This window comes from Saimiri boliviensis, chromosome 15 (genome assembly GCF_048565385.1).
Source record: "Saimiri boliviensis isolate mSaiBol1 chromosome 15, mSaiBol1.pri, whole genome shotgun sequence".
Taxonomy (NCBI): Eukaryota; Metazoa; Chordata; class Mammalia; order Primates; family Cebidae; genus Saimiri; species Saimiri boliviensis.
The window spans coordinates 31,044,903-31,065,554 of record NC_133463.1 but is presented as its reverse complement, the minus strand read 5'-3'; positions in this window follow the sequence as shown (position 1 = coordinate 31,065,554).

The window sequence follows — 20,652 nt, the reverse complement described above, 5'->3', positions numbered from 1 at the left end:
CAAAATGGGTCCCAATATCAAATAAGTTCACAAAATGCTAGGTTACCCAAAGTTAAACAGACTTCTTTAGTGTAGCAGTTTAAAGATCTTTTCTCTGATTTGAATGGGAATTTAAATGCAATTGTGAACTGCAGAGTCTGTATATGGGGTGGAATTTACTATTGCACCATTGTAAAGTTAAATCACCAACAAGACCATATTCCTGTTGACAATTTCATCAAATTCAGATACTGGTTGGTCTAGGTGCTTCTCTTTAACTCGGCAGGTACCAGTATCTTAAGTACATTGAAATTCAAATGGATTATTACAAGAATAGCCATCAGAGAAAACACCTCTAGCACCTTTTTTCGAATATTATTTCTTCTAATAAGATCTCTGGGATAACAGAGAACTCTAATGTTGCTTGCTTCTGAATGCCTCTGATCAGTGAGTTTGACCCGATTCAGGATCCCAGACAAGCATCAGGCAAGCCTTAATGCCAGTCTCATTTGACCTTGGAGTACAAGTAATTGTTCCCTGCTTTGTTTCTCTGGACCTGGAAGTTATTAGAGCTGAAAGGAGCCTGAGAGATCGCCTGTCCTAGAAACTTCAGTGTATAGCTAAGGAAACTGAGGCCGGCAGATGGGAAGCAACTGGCATAAAAGCCACACATCCACTTTTTCTAGAAATCAAGCTTTGCAAAGCCCACCCAGATGACTACACTCTGCTCCCCCTCCCGGCACTTCTGAAGCATAAAAAGCTTCACATTTCCTTCAACCTCATATCCCGTTTGGCTCTTCAAGAGTCTAAAGTAATTCCAATGAGCCTTCCTATGCCCTGTCACAGACTGGAGCACATTAAGGGCAGGAAATTAGACAGGGGTGTGTTTGTAGATCCGGTGCCGATTACTCTTCCACTCAGATTGTGCATCCACCAATACGGAATGGATTTATCTCTAATTTATTAAAGGTCGGTCAGCATGGATTGGTAAAGGAAAGGCCATGTCTGATACATTTGCCTAAATTGAATTCTAGGGCCACATTACCAAAACAACAGACATAATTTATCTGGATTTCAGAGAAGCATTTAGTGCTATACCATATAACAGATGCATTTGGTAAGGCAAAGCATTGTGTGGCGGTTAAGTGTCAGGTGGCAATTCTGGAAACAGGTTTAAAATGGCCCAGAACCCAACATTGGGTGCACCGACAGGAGACACTTAAGAGTACAGACAGAGAGGTCAGTCTGGGGGTCATTATTTCAAAGTCCTTGACCCTAATTATAATTTAATTTCCACAATGGTCGTATCTCTTGAGAGCAAAATTGGGATGAAGGGGACAGTTTTAAAAGGAACAGACTGAAAACAAGTTCTGGATTTCTTTTTTCAATCAGACTGGCTTAGGGATGAATGAGTTATTCTTCCACCAAATGAACACAAATAAACAAAAGGGAAAAGAAGCCAAAGACTCCTGTCCAACAAAGAAATGCACTGAACTCTGAACGGATAGCCATGGCAGGCAGTGGGTTTCACTAATACTCCAAACTCACAGAATCTAAATGGATACCTTGAGAGAAAGAGATATGGCATTTGGTGTTCCTGAGCTATAAATAGGCTCAAATAATTACATAACTGTGAGTCATTAATATTCCTGCTACAGCCTCAAAAGGCACAAGCTCCTAACTCTGGTTTGAATTTACTTCTTCTTAAAGTCAAGATTTATGCATTAGCTTTACATCTTTATGCAGGCAATGTGGAATGGATTTCTCTCTAATTCATTAAAGGTCAGTCAGCATGGATTGATAAAGAAAAACCCATGTCTGATATATTTGCTTAAATTGAATATTTCCTCTGGGCTACTGCAAAGGTGACCTGAGGTGACTGAAATCAAGAATTCACCCAGGCAGTGTTAAACTCAGATCTATGCCTAGTGTCCTCACCAACTCCTTAGGAACCCAAAACAAAGCAGTAGCTAAATGTAGCCTCATTGTCTTACTTGGGAAGAAGCTGTGGTATTCGGGCTACTCAATGACTAGTTGCCAGATCTGCCTGCAAGGTTGAAGCTAAGGATGTCCACAGTACTGAGCACCTACCTTGAGCATGTGTATTCTTGCACACATTGTTCTGTCTCCGTGCCTCACTCTCCCACTCCACCCTGTCAAACTAGCCAGACACCACAGCCATCTCTGGCTGATGCTTACTTCCCTCTGGGATATTCTTCTTGTTTGGAACTACTAAAGGTGTGATGGCCAGTTTTATCTGTCAACTGGAAGGGTGTTTTCGGATGAGATTAACATTTAAAGTGGTGAACTTTGAGCAAGCAGATTGCCTTCCATAATTTGGGTGGGCTCCATCCAATCCATTGGAGGCTTAAATGGAACAAAAAGACAAGCCTCTCTGAAGCAAGAGAGTATTCTCTAGAAGACTGCCTTCAGACTCCATCTACACCATTAGTTCTCCTGGGTCTTCAGGCTGCCTGACCACGCTAAAGATTTGGATATGCAAGTCTCCATAATCGTATGTACCAATTGCTTATAATCCATTTGTTTTCATAAATACAGTGTATATGTGTATGTGTGTGTGTGTGTGTGTATACACGTATATATACACACACACACACACACACACACACAATATGTGTGTGTATGTATATATACATCATGTTGGTCCTGTTTCTCTGGAGAACCCTGACTAATATGCAGAGATATCAATAATTATACTTCTATTCAGATTTTGGTAGCCTCTAACTTCAGGTAAGCTCTCAGTGTCCACTTCAACTCTCTGTTTTTAGGAAACTCTGGATCTGCAGTTTTAAAAAAGAAGTCACAGAACAGTAATGCTACAGGATTGTAGTAGCAGGAATTAGATTGAATATCTATTCTAAGAATCCAGAGTTCCAAAATTGTTATCCTGACTCCTAGAGTCAGAAGCTGCTACTCTTTTAGCATTTAAGACATAAGATCTTTGCATGTTAATTCCAGCTTTTTTAAGAAAATCAGCTTTTAGTGGAAAATTGTGGCATTTCGTGGAGAGTGGCCTGGAAGGCTTTGAGTGCCGGTACTTTGAAGCTCCTTTCTAACAATCTCCTTGAACTATCACCCAGGGCACCATCCCTTCATCCTTAGGAGCCACAGGCAGTTCACGTCTCCTTGTTTTGGCCAAAAGCCTTAATTCCAGTATCCCAAAGCCATTTCTCCCATAGTATCTAGTGTTAAGAACATCCCTAGGGAGAGGATCCTAAACCCAAGATGAGGAGTGGGACTACATCAGTCCAATTCCAGGGTAGTCATTGAGAACTAAGTGGGGAGCTAGTCCAGAGAAAAGGGAGAGGATACAATTTTTGAATGAATATATTTGGAATTATTATTGATGTCAATTATACTGGCAGTTCATTTCTGAAACAAGGCAAAGAAGAGCAGAACAAGCTAAGCTGGAATGAAGACAAGAATGCCTTTCCACATCTGCCCAGTGACATAGAAACCCCAGGTATCCCAAGAGACCCAGGCAGAAGCAGAGCAGGCAGAACCTCATGCTCCTGTCAAGCTATGAAGAGTGGGGAATGGCCGCATCCTGATGGCACTGGGGGAGGTCATGGCACTTCCACCCTTAGCTTAACTTTAAGCTCCTATGGTTTGTGTGTTGAGGACTCTTACAGCATATACACCTTTCATTGGTTGAAAAAAATAAAATGAATCACTTCATAAAAATGGATCCTCCTTCTTCAAAGATAAATGGGGGCAGAAAATGACAAACATATGTCTTTGTGAAAGTGGGGTTTCTGAACATCTGCACTGACAATCAAAAACTGGTTTCAGGGTATGTGAGGGGAAAATAATTAGTAAAGATTTTCTTTCCTACCAAGTCTTCCAAGTTACAGGTAAATTATTTTAAGTAATTTTGTGGTTTTTAAATCTGTAAGTAAAAGATACGAGATTCTAAGAACATAAGTCCAAAGGATTTTTCAACCAAATAACTCATCCCCTTCTTTTTTTCAAACTTAGAGTAAAATTGAGTAATAACAGTATTTGACCATATCAGCTTCTCAGGCCTCCAGTGGTGCTCTGAAGTGTTTCCAAACTGTGGGCAAAGATTTGAGAAATGCTCCCTTAGTTCTAACATGCATGTCATCAAGACTTAGATTCGGTATAAGAAAAGAGCTTTGTCCACCAGCAAATCATCTAGTCATTCCTTTTCCCGTTCTAACGGTCCACCTCCCACTTTTACACCCAAGATGATTTACAGCAATAACATCCATCACAGCATTCTCTTTCTAATGTATTTGAAGCACAGAGACATAGATTTCTTCAATTCCTTAATAGAGATGATACAGAAAAGCAAGCTTGCCAGAATGTCTCATGAAAAAACATAGGACATAAAGACTGGAAACAATCCTGTGCTCTGTTTATTTCCTGTATCATAATTACATAAATTACCTCTGGGGGCTGGAAAAAGCAATTCTTATTTCTCCAGAACAATTTTCCAAATCAATATGTGGACAGATGGGACAGTTTCCCATGTAAGTGAGAAACTGGCCAGGAGAGTAATCAGTGCATGTCTGCAGGGCTCTCCAGGGCTCCTGGTCCATGTACATGTGCACAGCCAACCTCAGTGGGACCTGGCCTATACACTTGTTAAATGGGCCATCAGGTGCCACTGTGCCCACTGCACTGACCATGAGACATAAGGCCAAGAAGATGAGTTTACACATCCAAGTTCATATAAGCCATTTAGAAATGGAGCTGAGGACACTTAGTGCTGGGCTGTGTCCTCATCAGCCAAATGGATCTTTGGATAAGATCACTACCTGGCTTTCCTCCAGTGGACTGCCGAGTTGAGAATCTTAAACTTGATTTACAATAGAGTCTCCTGAGCCCTGCCTACCACCCTGTATCTCACACAGCTATTCAACTGCAGAAAAAGAACAAACATGAGAAAGGTAAGGAGGAATTTTGAGGCTTTTTGTCTTCTAGTCTTCCTTGATGCAATCACAACTTTCAAGCTTGATGCTTGTTTTGACCTGAAAAATTCATGTTTTCTTGAGCTGCTACTAATCATTTTTTTTTAAATTTAACATGGGAGGCAAGGAAGAGAAGGCATTTACTACAATGATTCTGTGGAGGCATTTGGGTAAGGCCACAGTTGTAGGGCCATAAACTAGCTGCCCAGTGCCATTTGAAACACTGCCAATTCACTTATCACTAACATGTTTCTTAAGAACAGAGCCTTTCCTCTCTCCTTCCCCTGTCAGCTTGCCAAAAGCTTTATATTGCCACAGCCAGTGACAAAATGGGATGGGATAGAAGCGTGCATTAATTGTATTCTGAAGCCTGCCATAAATTCACTGCAGTGATTCTGGATGGGAAGATTAAACAGCATTCAAGGACATTTTCCAAAAAATTACTTGAGGATAAAATAGTGGTTTGTGTAGGACAGAAATAAGATGTCACAGGATGACTTTGAGTTATGTGTGTTGCTTGCCAGGTCACTGCTCTTCGGAGGAAGGAGCGAAGTTTTCATTCCATACAACTCTCCACAGAAACATACTCAATATCCTGCCCATAGTGTCCATTCACTGAATAATGCCATTGCCTGGTGGGCCATATCATGAATGAGGCTACTTTATGGGTACCCCAGGGACATAGCAAATATCAGGCTTTGAAGAAAGAAGTGACAAGTATTTAACAAAGAAGAGATTGAGAATATGTGAGAAAATTACAAATATGGGAACCAAGGGTTAAAGAAACTTAGGATGGCCATGCAATTTATTGTCCAGACTGAGATATCTTTGACAGATAAAGGAAGCACTATAAACATTAGACCAGGACAGCAAGCATAAACTAGAACTATCTTGTCCAATTAGGTATAGGCACCCTCAGCAGAATGTTCTTTAGCAAAGGAACTTAAACACTGCAAAGAAAGTGTATTAATTAATAGTGTGAATTAATGACAAGGTCACGAAGAGGTACTGTGTTAGAACTTTAGAGCTGCTATAACAAAATGCCACAGACTTGGTGGTTTAAACAACGGAAATGTATTTTGTCACCGTTCTGCAGGCAAGAGGTCCAAGGTGTTGGCAGGGTTGATTTCTTCTGAGGCCTCTCTCCTTGGATTGCAGATGACAATCTTCAGCATGTGTCTTCACACGGTTTTCTCTCTGGATATGCCTGTGTCTTGATCTCCTCTTTTTATAAGGACATTTGTAATACTGGATTAGGGCCCACCCTAATCAACCTTCCATTTAACTTAATTACCTCTTTACATTTGATCTTAGCCAAAAGTCCCAGAAGCAATTAATTGCCTCTTTAAAGGCCCTGTCTCCAAATACAGTCACATTCTGGGGTACTGGGAGTTGGGATATCAACATGTGGATTTGGAGGGAACACAACTCAGCCCATAGCAGGTACTGATGCCAACAAAGACCAGAGTTTTGTAAAAGCAATTTGTGCATCCAAAAATAGCTGGACCCTTAAAAACAAACAAACAAATAAACACAAAAAGATCAAGGATTCCCCGATTCTAAGATTCTCAGACTCCCAGGTAGAGGTCACTGGAGGCTGTGGTCACATGCCAGTACAGCAGATGGAGCCACAGCAGATGGAGCCATGTTTAAATATTTAACTGAGATGTTACAGATCCTGACAAATTGGTAGGAGTATCAGCCACTGAACTAGAGAAGGGTGTAGGAGGGTTCCTGCTGTGTCTAGGGTTGACCTCCAGATGCAGGATAATGAAGAAGGCCTGCTGGGTGAATGCTGGAAGAATTCCAGCATCAGGGCATCAGGGGTTACTCTGGGGATTAAGACAATAGCTATTTACTAACCATACAGAAATCTATATTTTAGCAAATAATGCAAAAGAGTTAAGTCTTACCAGTTCCTAGGTATACAGTTTTATCTGATAATACCACTTCTTCAGGCTTTAGTTTTCTAGTTTGTGTGAAAGCTACCTGTCTACTAGGCTCAGGTATTCGATGTTCAAGGTATGGTCATTGCCATGTTAACAGTTTTTCCTTAAGTTCAATGACTGGCACAAAAGCCCCACCTTCCAAGGGTACCAATTTCCTTTCACTTTCTTTCTTTTTCTACTTCCTTTTCTGTCACTCAGGAATTACCTAGAAAGGTAATAGAGGTCTCTTTCACATAATCAGCCAATACTGTTAGCTTGACATGATGAAGCTACCTTTTGAAAGCAACCAGTGGACATTTTGAGGAGAATTTTCAACCTCATTCAAGAGACCAGATCTACTTATATGAACAATCAAAATCTTTAGTAAGCAACAAATTGTAAATTAACACTTTTTTATGTACTTGAACTGTGCTCAATTCCCTGAATTTTTTCATCTTATGATCTGGGCATTGAATTTTCCAAATTTAAAAAGAGGAAGCAAGTGACAGACAATACACAGAGCATAGTATTAAAGGCTAGCAGAACTGACGGAGTTATAGTTAAACTTCAGCAACCCACAGCTAGGAAGCAGCCCACCTAGACAATATATTCATCATTTCAAGTTGTGTCATCCAGAAAATAATGATAGACTGTTCACCATTTCTGCCATAATCTAAAATAGTAAGAAATGGGCATAAGGAAGTATTCCTGCAGCACCAGAATTCCTGAGTGAAATAGCAGAATTTTGTGTTTTTACAATGCTTAAAATCAAAGCAGAGATTCTTCTCTGGAGACAGCAGGATGAAAGATGATTTTTAAATGTTCGATCCAGTTTTGTATGATGAGGATTAAAGTACTGAAGACAGGAAAAGCCAAAAATTATGTGTGAGGCTTTGTAGGCAAGGAATAGGTGTCAGTCCTTTAAAAAAAACAAACAAAAAAGTCTGATTTTCTTTGCTGGATTTATTGTAAAATCATTTGCAAAGGAATTTGGGGGATACCCTGGAACAAGAGATCATTTTATGTAGTAAATAATTCCAGCCAAAGACCAGACATGTATCTCATCCCTGCCTGACAGAGGAATTGGGAAACCCACCAAGCAAAGAGAGGATTATGTTGTATTGTAGCTAAATCTCAGAAGAAAATATTGCTGGGAGGATTTTCATACTTTTGTTTCTAATACAGACGATGGAAAAAGGAGGGAGATAATGACCACCAACAGTAGATAGGAAAATGTAACTAAATATGGCAGCTCCAAGAAGATAGATGGGAGGGGGAATCCCAAAGCGCTCAGACTCACTTTAGAATTTACAGGTGATGATTCCCTTTGATTCATGGTTGCTGTTCTTAAGGGCAAAAGAACTTAGTTGGCTAAAGATGGGATACGAACAGAAAGAAAGGCTACTCCAGCTGGGAAAACAAAAGATGTTTGGGATGATGTTGATGAAAGCTTTTTTAAAGTGAGAGGTACAGAGAGAGTGTAAGAGGAAAGCAGCTGGAGTTTTTCCAGGTCGGCTAATGACGCGTGGAGCTGCTGACACAGCAGTTCATCCAGCCAGTGCAAGAGAGAGCTGCCTTGGGGACCTGCCCTTTTTCTCAGGGCTGGACCCCAAGAGCCCAGGGTGGGGAGGCTTCACCACTTGGTTTATAAGACTCTTTTTTCTTGAGCTCTAATTTAAATGCTCACCATTGGGACACACTTAACTAAAACTCAGCTTAATTTTCCCCTTTTCGGAATTTGTTCCCCCTTAGCAGGTATTTAGTTTCTAAGATCAGGAATCAGCAGGGGAGAGGACGTTCATCTGGGTTATAAAATAAAATGAAACGCCTCCACGTTTTCATCCTCAGTTACTCAAATGCCTGGTGCTTTGCTCATGAGGCTGAGAAAAATCCGAACTAGATGTACAATGCTCACCTACTTGGTGATCATTTACTCTTCCCAGGGACGAAGGGAACTGTGGGCCTTGGTAATTATGTCGGCTGAGTTGTGAGGCTGTGCCTATGTGATCGGAAATGCAAAATATTGTGCATGATGAAACGCTGCATTTTAAGCTGTCTTTTTTCATGCTGTTTCTCCAGTTGAGACAAGATGTCATTCAACACAAAGTTAACATACATGATGTTCTTCAAATTTATGACTTCAAATTGCAGATCCCATTTAACTGTCTCCCCATGATCAGTAAGTGATCTCTAACCCCTCCTTATGTAATTTCAGTGGGGGGAACTTACTGCCTCTAAAAGTCACTCACTCCGTCTTCAGAATTTAGTATAGAATAGACTAAGTTTGACAAAGGTTCTTTCCGGATGACAGCAATAAGCTTGATGTGTTCATGTCTGAGGCCTGTGCTCACCTGAACCCCCACTGCAGAAACTGTCTTCCTATTTATAATTCACCTCTACAGCCGAGTTCTTCCTATGCTATCAGTTTTTATGGAGGAACAACTGAGATGCATTTGTGTTTGGCCTCATTTTGGTGATAATGCTTTACCTCTAGCACACTGGATTCAGTTTAGACCTTAGGAAGAATTTCCTCATACATTTCTAAGGTTTCTACACATTGGAACAGTTACTATGGGGAGGAGTAGAGTGTGAAAAATGTCCTCTAAATACCTTTCAACATTAGAATTCAACCAATTCTAATTTCTCTGTGACAGTGCTGCATATGGCCATGCCTGAAACAAAGGAATGTACCAGCGACCTTTTCCTTGATTACATCAGATACCTCTCAAATAGCAACAGGATGGTCCTAGAGATTAGTCCATCCCAGGGGTCAGCAAACTATGGCCTATGGCCAAATATACTGTATTGCCTGTTTTTGTAAAGACTTGCGAACAAAGAATGGTCTTACATTTGCTAATAGTTGAAAAACGATAAGAGGAAGACATTTTTTGTGACGTGAAAATTACATGAAATTCAAATTTTTAAATACATTAGTAAAATATAGTTTCATTGGACAACATCCATTTATGTGTTCGCTGTGGTTGATTTCACATTACAAGAACAGAGTAAGCAATGGTAACAGAGACTGTATGGCCAACAAAACCTAAAATATTTTATCTAACCTTAAAAGAAAAATCTGCTAACTTCTGATCTATATCCTCCCCAAGTCTTCCTGATCATAGTCCCTTAAATTCAAATATAGTCTTTTTGTAGTTCATTGTTTATAAATCTTTCTATATAATGCTTGGCACATACCCAATTCTTAACAATGCTTAATGAATAAATATAAGCAATAATTTTATTATAAGACAAATAGAATAAGATAATAGACACTCTGAAGATGAAAACCCACTGTGACTTCTTGTTACAAACAGAAAAGCACTGTGCTTATTGATCTAAAGTATTTTTTGATCAATAGGCACAGTTTACACTAAAATGCCTTCCATTTTCTCTGTATGAGATCTGAAACTCAACAGCCTATGCACTGGTTCTAGATCCTGGCTTGTAATTACAAAGCAAAATCCTCTAATGTCAATAACAAGACCAGCCTCTATACCTTTTAAGTGCAATCTTCTTGATTATAAGCAGTCACTGACCAAAGACATCAATTAGAGAGGGAGATTTCTTAAACCCTGGGGCAAGAGTTTAGTTAAAAACAACTTGGGAAGTGGTTTAACTCTTTGGTTCTCACCCACCCTTAGCACACAACATTCAAAGCAGATCCATTATTTCTTACAGCAGGGAAGAAAATAACTACTCTGTGTTTCTAGTTGGGTGGCTCCTCTCTTCTAAACACCATCACCCCATTTAAAGCCACTGTAGAGGAAGTACAGGTGGGAGATAGATCTGTTTACTTGTCCCTGTCTTGTTATTCTATTTCAAAATAATCTGGCCCTGTTTTTAGAGCATTTGGGGGCTTCAAACCCTTTGGAAGATCACAGACATAAATCCAAGCTATACTTATCCCAAGGGACTGCTATCATCCACCATATCTCAGAAAGAGCCAAGAATTCCTGTACTGAAGCCAGCCAGCTGGGAAGTAAAATGACAAGGAGAAACCTAGAGAAATTTCAGAAAGAGAACCAAGAAATGGCTCACCGCCCCCCACCCCAAGTGGAATGAAGCCTGTAATTTACATGCATTTTTCAAGGATGTAGAATGAAAAATTGGAGCAATCAGGTATAAACTAGAGCAATGTGACACTCCTATACACATTCATACACTCACTCACTCATTCTTTCTGTTGCCTTTTCTTTGGAGCCTTTTTGATTTTTTTTTTTTTTTTTTTAGTTAGACCAAGTCACTGTTGCTCATTCTCAAAGTTCCTCACACTTGGCTTCCTTTCAACCTGTTTTAAATGCAGTATATATGTATATGGTAATGATTTGCTCTTACTGGCACACTTCAGCCTCTAGAGAGAGCTCAAACCTCCAAATCCTGAAGAGGAAGAGTTCTGTTGTGATGTATCGGTTAACAAAACGGACTAAGATATCAGTGGTGGAGCATTTGGTAGGAGAAGCAAGAAGGTTCAGAGCTCTCCCTGTTCCTGGAGAACCCATCAGAGGCTCCTCCTTTCAAGACCCCCTTTGTCCTCTTAGCTTTCTTAGAGAAACCCTTTTTGAAAAATTGCTTCACTTTTTTCTTTCTGCCCATGTAGCTGCTATGGTCACTAAGCAAAATAAATCCTCCCAGCTCAAATGTGGTCTAGACTAGCTAATGAAGAAAGGGGATCAGATAGGTATTTTACACATACACACAAAAATCCAATTAGTAATATGTGATGAGACAAATATCGAGATAGCAGAGTTCTGAGACTCAACCCCCAATAGTAAAAAGGTTGAGAAAATTTTTTACTTGTCAGTTGAAGGTCCAAAACTTCCTGTCTGCTCTTAAAAGGAAGGTTTCTTTCTCTTTGGGAGCAAGGCTAAGTTGACCTACTTGATGAGCTACAGTCCAGGGGAGAAGCAGGAATGAAGGCAAGAAGGGTGGCTGGAGGGGAGGCCCTGGAACAGCTGCAGGTGTAAGGAAAATGGATGGGAGAGGAAAGGGGCTCCAGCAGGCATTCCTGTGGATCCCCTTTAATGTTCATTGCAGTGCAAAGACCAGACTCCCTTTTTCATTTACTCTCAGCTTTAAATTCATTTCTGGACACAATGTTTTGAAACTGAACTTCATGGGTCACCAGGTTAATATGAGTTTTCCAATTTATGATTATTTCTTTTGATTATATGTTTTTTTGAACAGTTTAACCTTTCCTATGTATTCAAACATTTTAAATTATCTTATTGCTTTAATCTGACATAATTATATTATATCTCTATTAACAAAATGAGTGTATTTTCTACTATTTGGGGGGATGAAAATTTTTGTAATTAGTTTATTTTGTGTGGCTATGTGATTTATCTCAACTTGGTATTGTTATACAAAGGCATTTATTATGGATCTCCACATATTCTAAGGGAAAACTAATAAAAGAGTAACAAAATGTAGTAGTTCTACTACCTAGCCTCTGACACAAAAGCACTGTGTTATCTTGGACAAGTCTCTTTGGTTTGATAGACATTAGTTTATGCATCTCTAAAACAAGTGAATTGGACTAAGGTCTTTTCCAGAATTAACGTTTGATGATTCTCTGAACAAACAATGACCCCTACGTCAGAATAAGAGAGGTGCCCCCGAGCACCCATCTGCAGCATGGCCATCCAGGCCTTCGGATCTTGCTTTTCACACTTCCCAGCTACCTTACAAATGTCCATGGCCATGCAGCCCTGCTGAAAGCCAAGGGCCCTGCATATTTACTTCATTTAAGAAGGCTGTGCAGGATATGCCTGGCTGACATAAATAGTGCCTAATGGGCTGTAAATGACTTTTGACCACTTGACCTTGGTCATGTTGATATGACCCCCATCAGGTCCCCTCCACTGTGGGACCACGAGGATGCCCACGCACCACTTCGTAAATGAAAAGGGCATTTCCCTTAATTGGGGAGAGGAAACAGGGTAATGTGGAGCAGCAGCAAGTCATGCATTTCATGAACGTGCAGCCTGATTGGATGCCACAGTAAATCACCCACAGCTCGGCCCTGTCAATTTTTCTGAGCCATGGCTTTGAATTACTTGCCTAAGCTTCCATTTAGCCCCACTCTAATCCCACCCTCACCCTCACCTAGCAGCATCTCCTGTCGTGCTTGCATGCTCCTCTACTACATTTTGCTCCTACTTTCTAGTTAAAGATATTTTTCCTGTCATCCCATACACAACATTTTCTTTCATCAAGATCTTTGTTCAGTAGTCAGATTCCCTGAAAAGGTTTTCCTGTGTGATGTTAATGATAGCAACAGTTACAACTACTCTAGTACTGCCCCCATTATCACCACCACCACCATGTACTGAGCCCCTGCTATGTGGCTAGCACTACATTACCTATTTTATAAACCTCTTATCTCACAGCCAGCCTGCCTAAGTCTGAATCTTATCTCTGTCACTTTCTAGCTTGTGTGATCTTGTTTAGGTCATTCAACTTCTCAGTGACTCAATTACCTTATCTGGAAATTGGGAATATCTATAGTACTTATTTGATAGGAATTGTATGAGGATTAAATGTCTTAATCTTCTTGGCTGCTATAACAACTGTAACAGCTTGGCTTATAAACAACAGAAATTTATTTCTTACAGTTTGAGAAGATTAGAAGTCCACTGTCAAGGTGCCAGCAGACTTGGCATCTAATGAGGGTCTGCCTGTTCCTCATAGACAGTGCCTTATCTGGCCGCATGATCACATGGTGGAAGAGGCTGACAAGCTCCCTCAGACCTCTTTTTTAGCACACTAATTCCATTCATGAGGGCTTTACCTCATGGTCTAATCACCTCCAACAGGTCCCACATCCTAATACTATTACCTTGAGGGTTAGCATTTCAATGTATGAATTTGGGGGGAATACAAGCATTCAGACTATAGCAAATGGGAAGTATTTAGAATAATACCTGGAATATAGTAAATTTCCAATAAATTTTAGGTTAAAATGATGTTGATGGTGTCTTCATCATACAGACGAGAAAACTGAGCTTCAAAGGGATTATTTACCCAAAGATTCAAGTTATCTGCTGCTGCATAATTACCTATTCAAAATTTTAGTTGCTTTAAATAACAATAATTCTATTCTAGTTCATGGTTTTCTGTGTCAGGAGTTTGGGCTGAACTCAGCTAGTCACTTCTTCTGCTCCACCTGGCATTGACTAGGGTCACAGCTTGTGGCTGGGCTGGAAGGTCCAATATGACTTTAATTACATACCTGGCACCTTTGTAGAGGTGTCTGCAGGCTGAGATCAGCTGGGCCCCTATCCATCTCCATGGAACTGCAGGCCCCTCCTATATGATCTCCCCATCACAATACTAAAGCTTTTTATAAGGCAACTCAGAGCTGCAAGAGACCATGTAGAAGCTGCCAGCTGAATTAAAGTCTAGCCATGAACCAGAATAAAGTAACTTCTATTGGTCAAAGCAGTCAGTGTCCAGCCCATATTCAAGAGGAGGGACGTAGACATTACCTCTTGTTGGGAGGAGCATCGAAGAACTTGTAGTCACCTCTAATCCAGTACACTGAAATCTCATACTTAGCAAATGAAGTTAAATCAGATATTACTTTAAAAGAATTAAGCATAATATGTAGCACCTATTGAGCATCCCAAAATTAATAGCTGTTAAAAAAATGGAAACCTTTTTCTCTCTGGGTGCAAATTCTGTGCACTCAGCCTATGCTTATCTCACATCATGGAGATAACATCCCCAATTAATGCACAGCCTGGGTTCAGTGGGCTTTTATGAAGGACTGCCATGGACATGTCTTATTTCCTAACTTAGGCCCAAATTTTCATGAGACAGGCATCTAACTTTATTTTTGTTTGAATCCCTCAGAGTGCCTAAAACAATGCAATGCATTCAATAATAATTCAATTAAATCATTTAATAAATTTTGTTAGTCACAAAACACTAAAAATAAATTTTTAGTAAGAGTGTTGTTTTTAAGCCTGTTGTCCATTCATTCACTCCCTCAACAAATGATAAGCAGATTAAAAATGCATATTGTATTTATGGAGTTTGTGTTCATAGATACAGAAAATGTTAGAGCTCAGAGGGAATACCAGGATCATCATGTTCGACACTTTCATTTCGTATAGAAAGAAATCCTTGTCCACAGAGCATAACTGGCTGTCTTAGCTGGAAGTTTGCTACATTAGAGCAGAAAGTCAGGTTTTATGACAGGCCACTATTTTTTCCACTAGGTCATCTGACTCTTCCCAATACATAGTAGGTATTCCAATCTTGTTCTAAAGATATACTGTATGTTTACGTTAACAGTGCATAAGAGTTATAATATTAAATTTGAGTTGGAAATATTAAAATGACTGTATAATTTTATATCTTTTAAAAATGCATATTTTTAGTGCTGTCCCCTGAAAAGACTCTAAAGCAATGATGATCCAGTAGCAATAAGCATCCTTGGTAGCCAATTAAATGTCCCATAATAGCATTTCCAACAAAGAGAAACAAGAGAGCTTCAAAGAAACAAATAACTCCTCATTTGTGGCATCATTTTGTGCCAGAAAGCAAGAAAACTATCAAAGACTAGCTGGGTCCTGTCAAAAGGACAATGTAAAGGGATTTCCGCTAACAAAAGATTTAACAAAGCGTAACAACTGCAATGAATTTTACATTACAAGCTCATGGAATAGAGCATTTATTTAATAAAGGAAAACATTTTTCTCTCTGACTGCAAGTTCTGTACACTCTGCCTATGCTCATTTCATGTCATGAAGGTAACATCCCTGATTAATGCACAGCCCCAGTTAATATAAAATTCCATGAGCTTGGAATGCTGCTTTACACAAAGCACAGAAAACACCTAACTGGTCATTATTCCAATTGCTAGAATATCAACTATTTGCTCTGAAACCTTATGAAGGAAAGAATTAAGCATTTATTTTGCCTTTTCTATATAAGCTATATTTTAGAGTTGCCAAATAGAATGTCAAGTAATGTTCTTCTTTACAGAAGAATTCCAGCCAATAAAGAATAATGGAATTAGAGAATTGCACTTGTACCACTACTAATGAAATCATGGCTCCAGGCAGATTCCCACTGGGTGTTAAAACCATTAGGTGAAACTTGATAATGGAAGGATCAGGCTGAGTCAGCATTACTAAAAATAATACACATAATAATGAGCTGCAGTAAAAAAATATGCAGTGCTACCTGTGCAATATTGTTGCTTAAAAAGTTAAAACTGAATCCAGTAAAGCCTTTACATCTAACTATTGATTTAGAGGAAATACAGGAGATAGAGGAATCAAATTAAGCAACCAGGAAGTAATGAGCCAATCACAGAATACAGGAGTGTCAACAGGACAAGTAGCCTGGTTTCTCCAACAAATCAACTAGGAAAAAAAAAGTGAGAAAGAAATTTTTCTAGAATAAGAATTGTATATCGTGTGGACTTTGAATCCCGATTCAAACAAACTAGTTAGAGAAAAAAAAAAAACTTTAAACAATTGCAGAAATTTGAATATGGGAAAACTATTAATGTGATATTGAAGAATTGGTGTCAGTTTTACTATGGCATAGTGGTGATTAAAAGTTCATTATCAGTTATAACTGTATGTCAACATGAACCAATTCTCTGAATAGTTCGTTTGGATTTTTCTCTTGCATCCATCGGTACCTTTCCAGCACCACAATCTTGACCCCAGCAGCCCTTTAAATAGTGCCTTTATTGACCTCATTTAATTCCTCCTTTAAACCAAACATATTTAAGAATAAATTTGACTTCGAATTGATCATAGTGACTTGAATGAATACAGGTTTATTTTTCTTACAGAAAAAGTTCAGAGGTAGGCAGTTGCCAGCTTTGATTGGACAGACAATGAATGTTAGAACTGACATCTATGTTTTGATCTCTTGAACTTTCCTATGTAATAGCAAAACAGCTACAACCCTTAGAACCATCATATCCATGCTCAGGTTGGAAATATGAATAGGGGTGTGACCAGCTGCATTTGTAAACCTCTGTCAAAACAAAAACATTTCTAGAAACTTCCCCACTGGATTTCCCATTATTTCTCTTTGGTCAGATCTGAGGGGAGGGTGGGAATGTAAGTCAGGATTGTCATGCCTGTGTTAGCCTTTCATAATCCAAGGCCTGGAGATGGGAAATGAGGTGGCTCTGAACAAAACTGGAATTTGCTTAGTAATAAAGAAAGGAAACTATCTGGGTAAGTAACACATATACAGTAATTATCTAGATATGTCTTTCTAAAATATCAATGTCATCAGTTTCTCTTTTTCACTCCTGTTAAAAAGTTTTCAGGGGTCTTTGCCTGAAGCAACCTTCTCCAGAGGGCTCTCTGGCATGCTGCTCTTGGAAGATACTCCTCTCACCAAGACTGGATTATCTACTGCCACAGCTGATTGTCCAACCTGCCAAAAACAGAAACTAATGCTGCTCCTCAAAATGGTAACATCGCTTAAGGAGATTCAGCAGTCACTTGGTGACGAGTTGATTATGTCAAAATCCTTGCATCTTCAAAGGGGAAACAAATGTTTTAGCTCAACAGAGAGGGACATGTGTTCTAGATGTGAGTTTGCCTTCCCTGCCACACTGCCTTAGCCAGAACCATTCCTAGGGGGTTCTGATCTATTGGCAGGATATCTCTCATAATACTGCCTCAGAGCAAGGCACCTGCTTAAAACAAAGGAGGGATGACAGTGGGTATATGACAGTGGGTCCTACTGACCTCACTACATATGGTACCATCCAGAAGCTATCAGCATTGGAATGGCCTCTTGAAGAGGCAGCTAAGACTTCTGCTTAGAGATGACCCTGCAATGATGGGGTGCCACTCTTTAGGATGTGCTATATATCTTAAACCAATTACCATCATATGTTGCCCTGTTCCCGGAAGGAAGAATATGCAGATCTGAGAACCAAGACATGGAAGGGGTGGCCCCACTGACAATCAGTCCCAGGGACCTATGTGAGGAATCTGTGCTTCCCATAACCATAATTTTAGGTTATGTGGGTCTAGAAGTTCCAAGTTCTGGAAAGAGAGACTCAATCAGGCAATACAGGAAGAGTTCCACTGAACTTACAGCCAAGCCTGCTGCCTGAGTCGTTTTGGCTGTTTCTGCCAGTAGACCAGCAGGTGCAGAAGGGAATGATGATACCTGCTTGAATCATTAAACCTGCTTATCATGAGGAGGTAGGACTGCAGTGACCTAATGGAGGTGGGAAGAAATATGTTGGGCACTCATGGTCAACTGGGTCACTCAGGCTTTCACTAGAAATTGTCAAGTAGAGCAAATGAGGCCTAATAAGAAAATGATACAGAGAAACTCACACCTACTCCAACCCATACAAACCACTTAGACTAGCAGAAGTTTGGCCAGAGATAAGGAGAATGTAGAAGGAATGGAGTCATGAGAATCAGCTACAGCCTCAGGACCAACTGTAGCAGCCACTAACCATGAATCTTGAGCTTTGTTGTAAAATGTGACAACCAAAGCTGAAAGACATTGTGCCAGGATGAAGGGAACTTAGTGTGAAAGGCCAGGAGATCTGAACAGTACCAGAGGGAAATGCAGTCAGAGTCCCACCAAATCCTTTTTACCAGACTGATGTTCCCTTCGCCAGCTGCTGTGTGTGTTGGCTTCTTCCTGCTCACAGCACCTCTTTTCTCCAGAAAATTGCCTTACCGTGAAGTATTACATCCCCCTTCCTCAGGGGCTGGGGAACCACAGCCAATGATGGGGGATAAACAGACATAGGGATAAGGTCTGGCCCCTTTTCCTCAGAGTGGGGCAACTCTGTGGTGCTGTTTGTGATCCAGAGCTCCTTTTGAGGCCAGGCTGAAACTGGGCTCCAGTTGAACCCACTTCCTTGGCTGGCTTCTTGCCACTCTTAGCCTGCTCACCTCACTCTCTTTCTCTTGAGAACATTTTGTCCAATATTCATCTTCTCAAGATTCCCCCTTTGGGGCTCTGTTTTTAGCAAACCTGATCTGAAATACTGTCTGTTTGGGGCTAAGTTGTGTCCCCCAAAAAGATGTGTCCAAGTGCCAGCCCAGGTAGTCATGCAGGTGAACTTATTTGGAAATAGGGTCTTTTTTAATGTAATCAAGTTAAAATGAGGCCATATTGGCTTGGGATAGTTCCTAATCCAACAACTTGTGTCCTTACAGGAGGAAGAACACAGATAGACCCACACAGAGGGAAGACTATCATGTTACAATGGGAGCTGAGATTAGAGTTGTGCTGCCATAAAAGGGACCATTGTGGATTGCCAGCAACCACCAGAACCTAGGGAGAAGCAAGGATGCATTCTTCCCTAGAACCTTCAGAGAGAGCATGGCCCTACCAACATGTGGATGTTAGATTTCTAACTTCCCAGTTTTAAGCCAGTCATTTAAGATATTTTTGTTGTGGCAGCAATGGGAGCCAAATATATTGTCACTGGAGGCCCAACTTAAATTTAATTTCCTCTGTGAAGCTCTCTCCTTGTTGAGTCCTGCACTGCTGACACCAGAATCTCCACCATAGCACCAGTAGCACACATTTTCCCCTCCATTCATTGCCTCTTACCTCTTACTGGTAGTACATCTTCACTGTTTGTAGGTGCTAGATTATAAGCTCTTGGAGAGCAAAGACCAGAGAAGATACTTATGCCACTTTCCCAGTTTAAGGAGTCTCTTTAGTTAGTATTATCTTTGTGATGGAAAACTATAAAGATATTTTATTGTGCATTCCTATTTTAGCGAACACTCCCAATGAATAAGAGATAGAAAAAAAAAGTTGAGAATCATTCAAAATAAACAGTTTTTCTGTCTATATGAAAGATTTTGTTTCATTTTTGTGTGTTGGACCACTTTGGCTGGTGTGTTAGAGCACTGACTGACATAGTTAGGGAGATGGACTTTTTAAAAAATGTGGGCTGGTAAAACTATTGAAAAATGCATGGAATATTCTTAAAAGCTGGTCAAACCAATATGATACACCAATTCCAATTCCACTCCCATATATATATCTAAGAAAAATGAAAACATGTCCACGAAAAGGCTTGTCTATGAATGTTTGCAGTAACATTATTCATAGTAGCCAAAAAGTAGAAACAACCCAAATGTCTACCAATTAATGAATGGATGAATAATTCATAAAATGGAACATTATTCAGCAGTAAAAAGAATAAAGCACAGATATATGCAACAACATGAGGAAACCTTGAAAAAAAAAAAAAAAGGTTGGATTTGTTAGCCTGTTTGCTTAAAAAGGTGCTAAGACTCTTGGTATTCTAAATACCGTCTCATTTTCAAGGCTCATGTTCTTAAATTTTTCTGGAAACTGAAGCATATCTAAAACAAATACAGGTGAGTGGGAAAAGGTTATTTATAGATTTAACAGGAGAACAGAAACATGCTGGGCTCAATTCCAAACTCTTTGATTTTAGCATCCAACAACATTTATTAATTAAGGAGACATTCACATTCTTTCTAGTGTTCTCAATTCGCATCTGGAATGTTTCCTTTGAGAACAAGTGTCCCACAGAATGCCAGCACATTCTATTAGGACCACATTTCTGGGACTATTCTCTTCTGATTAGACTGTTCTGGGAGGTTAGTGGAAGGGAAGCAACAAAGAGAGTATTGCTAGCCCCATAGAGTAAAAGATTAATAATATCAACAAAACGATCTCATTCTTGGGAGCTGTTGGAAATTGAAGCCTTAGTATACGTTCTTCAAAAACAATTTGTGAGATTGAACTTCAGGAAAGGAATTCAGTGGTCAATGTGAATAAGTACAAAT